We start from the raw sequence: 5,964 nt of genomic DNA, 5'->3' as shown, positions 1-5,964 counted from the left end.
CAGTTCTGCGTCCTTACTCTGCAGGCTAACCAATTCACTGCCAATTCACTGCAATTTTCAATTCAACAGTTAATTCACTGACTCCTTGCAAGGCTGTGTTGTACAGAGGTGCATTTCAATTCAGGTGGTGCTGGGGTCTGCACAAGCTTAGCACACTGATTCAGGGAAGATCTGGTTTGGCTCCAACACAGCTGGATTGCTGTGCCTCATCTCTCAGCTTGGTAAAACCTATTTCTATGTAATCTATTTTTGTTTACACCATTTAAATGTTTCTGGTTTTCAGACGGCACTAGCCTGATGATCCTGCTTCAGCTGATGTGAAAATATGCTCTGAAAGCTACAGCCTGCAGGCAAGTTATGGCATTGAAGATTTTCTCTTTGTCTTTATTATTATTTTAATTGCCCCTCCCCCAGGAACCAAGAAAATACTTGAGACAAAATCAGTCATGCTAAGTTCCCTAAGAGTTTTGCCACTGACTGCAGTATGGCTGGATTTCATTCTAAGTCACAATTCTTGTTGCCTTCTTTCTTATCTGTGGCAGAGCTGTGAATGAGTGCTACATCTTGAATAAATTCTGATTTCTCATGTCATAACTGATAAAAAGTATAGTTTGAACTGAATCTCCTCCTATTGCAGTATCATTTTGAATTTTTCTTCCAGCGTTATTTGGCATCCTAGTTGAAAATTTATTATGCATCAGGAAAGCAGCTGACTTTGATCTGCAGAAAGTAAACACTTTTAAGGTGTCATTTCACTTAACACCTTCGATGTCCAAAAGTATCCATTTTTTCATCACTTCATTGGAACTGAGAGAATACAGCAATTCTTAGTGTTATCAGTCTATGTGTTAATTGTGGAGCTAGCAGTGGGAACAGATGTGTTTTTGTAGAAGGGTGGGCTGAATGTATTCATCTTTTTAATGTAGTTTCTGTTTAAATGATCAGTATCGCTTAAAATTCCCCTCTTTTCTACACCACCTTGTGTAACTGCTCTATTTTGTACAGTCCAGGAAGAGCACATCTCTCTCACTGGAGCTTAGGACTCCATCTCAAATTACAAAATGTCCCTGACTATTCAGCCCTTTGAAAAAAGCTGTAAATAGAGATATAACTTACCTAGCAACAAAAAGTAGATCACCACAATGTAGTCTATGAACACAGTGAGTTTATTCAGTTATGGTCATGCCCTAGCTTTTCTTTTTCTGTCGCTAGTCTTTTAGAGATAGACTATAGAGAAGTCTTTTCTATACTCAACCGGTATTAAGAAATGTTCTTGATAACAACTGGGCAAAAGAGGAAATCTCTAGACTTCTAAAACTAATGTGCTTGATGAAGTTCTTGTTGAATCAGGTAAAAAACAGAACTGAGTGAATACTTGGAGGAAAACATGTCAAGTTTTGAAAATCTCAGTCTTTTCAGTCTTTTGGTGAATATTGAAATTGGTATGTTTTAGCTCATACATTTAGTGAGTGTTTTTACAAACTTCTTTAGTTTTTTTTCTTTAGCGCTTTAATTTCCCCTTTCAGTTTACAATCTTCACTTACAAATACACTGAGTGATTAAATAAATACAATGGAAAAGAAGGATGTAGACAGAAATGAAGGAGAATGTTTCCCCCTCTTCCATCTTGATGTTAAAAAGACTTATTTTTTTTTTCTGGATAGCTTTTAAAAAGTTTTCGAGCATTTGCTTCATTTATTATAAAAGCAACAGACATAATTTTAAGTTGGTTTTGTTCCAGATTAAGCTTTATTAAAATTCTGCTGTGGTAGAAGGCTTCCTGTCTATTTAAGGTGAAAAGATTTGTCCATGACAAAAGAAACTTATTATCATTTCAAAGGTTGGTCAGCACTTTTGCCCATATACCTACTAGGCAATGATGACCATGTTGACCCTTTTTTGATTGCTGAATTCTTTTATCAGTGCATTCTACTAGTTAAAGATCATGCTTAATGCCGACTTTCATATAATGCTTTCATGAAAGTTCCTTTGAGAGTGAAAGCAGTGGCCAGATTCTGATCTCTCCTCTTCAGATCTTCTGCTATTGGATTTTCATTTCCTAAATCAACGTAATAGAAAAGAAAATTATGCCTGTTCTCAGTATATATATGAAATATAATAATGTTTCTAAAGAAAACTTCATATCTACTAGACAGTTTTCATTAGTCTTTTTAATAAAACTTTAAAATGACCTTTTTCTCTCTTGGAACTAACTGAATTGTACAGCTTAGTATCCTTTGGCTAAGTTCCAAAATGAAAAGTCACCCTGCAGAGTTCAAGTCTTTGTGGAAAGCAAACCAAGTCCACAGTACTCGAACTCCAACAGCCATTTATTATTAGGTATTGAGTCTTAAATGTAGTGTGAAATAGACAGAGATTGCCTATATTCTGCTTATATTTTGGAGCTGTTTTTCAACCCTTAACACATGGGAAACTTACATTAATGCAAGTTTCCTAAGGAGTACAAATGGCAAAATGAGTATTTTCTGGGCTTTCTGGCTTCTTGAGGAAGCACATGGGAAAATAGAATGATATCCTAAACCCAGTGGTACCACAGGCTCAGAGCTTGGAAGGTGCAGGGCAGCAAGACCCTCTCCAGCTAGGAGGGGACTGTGCACCCTGTCCTCTTCTCCCACAGCAGCCTGGATTCCCTCGAGCACAGACAGGGAGTCTCATTAGTTCTTCCATCTTCTTCTTCCATCAGGGGTCAGAGGAATTTGTCTTCTCTAACCCAAACCTTAACCACTGCAAAGAAGAAGAAAACAGGGAGCTAGACAAACTTCTCCTGGGCACAAAGTCCTGAAGGCATCAAGGGTTTTGCACCATTATTTGCCTTTATTGTTTAGACCGTGAGCAGGAATAACATTTACATAGTCAGAGTACATTATTGCCAACATTATTTCTTGTGTGCTTCGTTTTGCAGAAAATGACAATCTTCTTTCTTAGAGAAAATATCAGCATTTTATGCTGCTATTTTCATGATACAGCATGTAGGGTGTTGTCTGAGATTTGTTAGTTAAGAGAAAAGATAAGCATGTCCTTCATTGCCATTGAAAAGATGCATTGCTGCTTCTCCACTTAACCATTTTAGTGGTGCTATTTTGGATAAATAATCTTATGACACTACAGTTTTGTCTTGAAACACTACAGCTGTAGTCTAGGAAACTAAACATATCTTTCCTAGTGTTTTTGTCAGATGAATATTCTCAATACTCATGCGTATCTATTTTTCTAACCCACTACAAAATGAAAAATATTATATTAATGAGACTTGAGCAGTCGCTTATTTTTGTATGTTTTGGAAAGAAATTTAAGTATGGACACGTGCTTAATAATAATTCAATTTAACATTTTATCATTGTCAAAGGCATCTTTAGAGGAATCCATCAACTCTTCTGATTTCCATACAAGTCAATTTACTGTCTTCAAAATGTAATGTTAATGGCACTCAGTGTACACACTGTAATCCTTTAAAATAATGTACATGGCAAACGGATATGTTCTCATGCATTAATAATTTAAAAGTTAATTTTAGGTACTTACTCAATATGATTAAGTGATGGATCAGCAGTCTTATATATGAGAAACAGCGAGCACACTCAAAGGAAGAGCATACTGGAAGGCAGCCAGGTGGCTGCCTGTGTGATGCTTCAAAAATACCTGGGCTTTATACCTCCAGTTTCCCTTCAGTGTTGGATGCAGAGCATCACGGTCATAAAGGTGGTCTCCAGTTTTGAGATGAAGTGTGCAAAGTGCCTCAGAGATTGAGGCAGCAGGGCTTTTGGGGAAGAAGGGGATGTTTTGGAAGGTGGGAATCCCTGCAATGCAATCCTGCTGGTGGCTGGCTGGCTCTGCAGCACCAGACCAGTTATATAACTTCTCTCCTTTCACTTCTCGCTTTTTGAGGACACGCTGTAACGCAGGGCTGTAAATTGATATTCTGGGGTGGAAATACTACAGATGACAAAGTATAACTGTTGCATTGCGCAGCTAAGGAATGTGCCGGGGGCAAATAGCATTAAACAGTGTGTGGAAGAGGCATGTGTTGAAGTCCTTGGCTGTGCCCGAGGCAGCGGGTTCTGCGAAAGCAGCGAGAACTGGACACCTATTGCACAAACCACAGGTACACACACAGCTGCAAGAAAGATGGAGATTCTCTCTCGACAGGGAGACACAGGGAGCAGGCAAGTGGCAACAGGTACAAGTTGCACGAGGAGAGGCTTCATCTTGATTTTTATTCACTGCAAAAAAAGGAATTTTTTACAGTTAGAACAATCACCCCCTGAAAAATCATCCCCATGGATGGGGTGGAGTCTCCAAACTAGATGCTTTCAAAATGGGATTGGACAGGTTGATAATCCCATCCCTTTCCCAGGAAAAATTGGACCACATGATCTTTCGAGTTTCCTTCAACTTTGGGCCAGATCTACATGTGCAGAAAGTTTTTTACAGAAGCATGTGGTGATGCCAGCCATGCTAGTCCTGCCATTTGGGATCTGGCAGGGAGTGGGTACCACCTGCATTTACCTCTTCACTAAATAGCAACCTGGGCAGGAGACAGCTTCTCCTTTGGTCAGGCACCAGCACCCTGAGGCTGGACCCACAAAATGCAAGACATCAGGGTGAATGGTGGCTCACAGGAAGTCAGGACAGCCAGCCCAGCAGTGGCAAGAGAGGGCTAAATGGGGGTTGAGATGTGACGGCAAGCAAGCTCCCAATGGACTGGGTCAGGACAGGGAAGGACAAGACAGGACAGGACAGGACAGGACAGGACAGGACAGGACAGGACAGGACAGGACAGGACAGGACAGGGCAGGACAGGATAGGACGGGCAGCAGTGGCGCTGACAGACTGAAGAGAAACGCTCAGCACTGCATCGAGTGGAGATGGCAGAGGGAAGAGCGGTGCCGAGGAGAGGCCGGGGGGCTGGTGGCATGAGGAGTGGCACGTGTGTCCAAGAGGCTGAGGTGACACACACAAGGAAGCTGGAGAGATTATTTGAGGACTTGAACAGGGAGAGCGAGTGGTGAGGACAGAGCGAGACAGAGCAGGGCTGGAAACACGGGGACCGGAGGGGCAGGCTGATAAGAAAAACATTCCTTTAAGTACACTAAAGAAGAGCCACGGAGGAAGAAACAACAAGAGCAAAGAAGGTATTATGTTACATTTCAAAATATATTCAGCTCGGGCGCTCAGCCACAAATACTCCCATTAGTGTACACGCATCTGTCTTAGGAGGAAAAGCCCAGAGATTTCTCCCACTTCTTCTTGGGCTCAATTCCTTTTATAGGACTGGCCACTTTCTTACTAGAGGTGTTTTTGAGTCTAGTGAAGTGAATATTCCTCTCAACACGGAGTGCGACGGCTCTTGTTGAAAGTCTATACGCTTTAAAACAGTAGCTCTTAGGGAAGCGTGCAGCTTCGCTTCCCTTAAAAGCGCTTTTCCACAGTCCGAGTTATTTGCAAGCTACTTGCAAATAGGATGGCTCGGAGCTACCGTGATGAAATACCAAAGGTCCCAGCGCACAGAAGTTCGCAGCAGCAGTCTGTAGGAGTGAGTGCTCGTGGCAGCCTGAGGATCCCGGGAGAGCAGGGCGCTTTGCAGCACGAAAGAGCTCTGAAGAGCCCACCGTACTGTCGGCACACGCCGGGAGCCTGCTCCGTGCTGCCTGGAGCGCAGTAAGGGGAGCTGGGGCACTTGCCCTACGCAGTTTTGCGGGGGAAAATGTGAAAACAAGACACGTAAGGTCCAAGCGCAAATGCCTCGCGTGTGCAKATGCTCTGTCGGCTTTATTTTAAAGAAAGAAACACCCAAGAGAAGCACGCACCAGTGCTACCTGCGGGCGAGCTTTTGTTGGAGGACAGGAGCCCCGCGATCTGCCGCCTCCAGCCCCGCTCGCACCGGGACGCGGCAGGGCGGGCAGGGGCACCGCCGCCACAGCGCCCACGGCCGCCGGGACTGCC

Source organism: Malurus melanocephalus, unplaced genomic scaffold (assembly GCF_030028575.1).
Source record: "Malurus melanocephalus ecotype Western Australia unplaced genomic scaffold, MMel_1.1 scaffold_139, whole genome shotgun sequence".
Classification (NCBI taxonomy): Eukaryota; Metazoa; Chordata; class Aves; order Passeriformes; family Maluridae; genus Malurus; species Malurus melanocephalus.
This window is presented reverse-complemented; position numbering follows the sequence as displayed.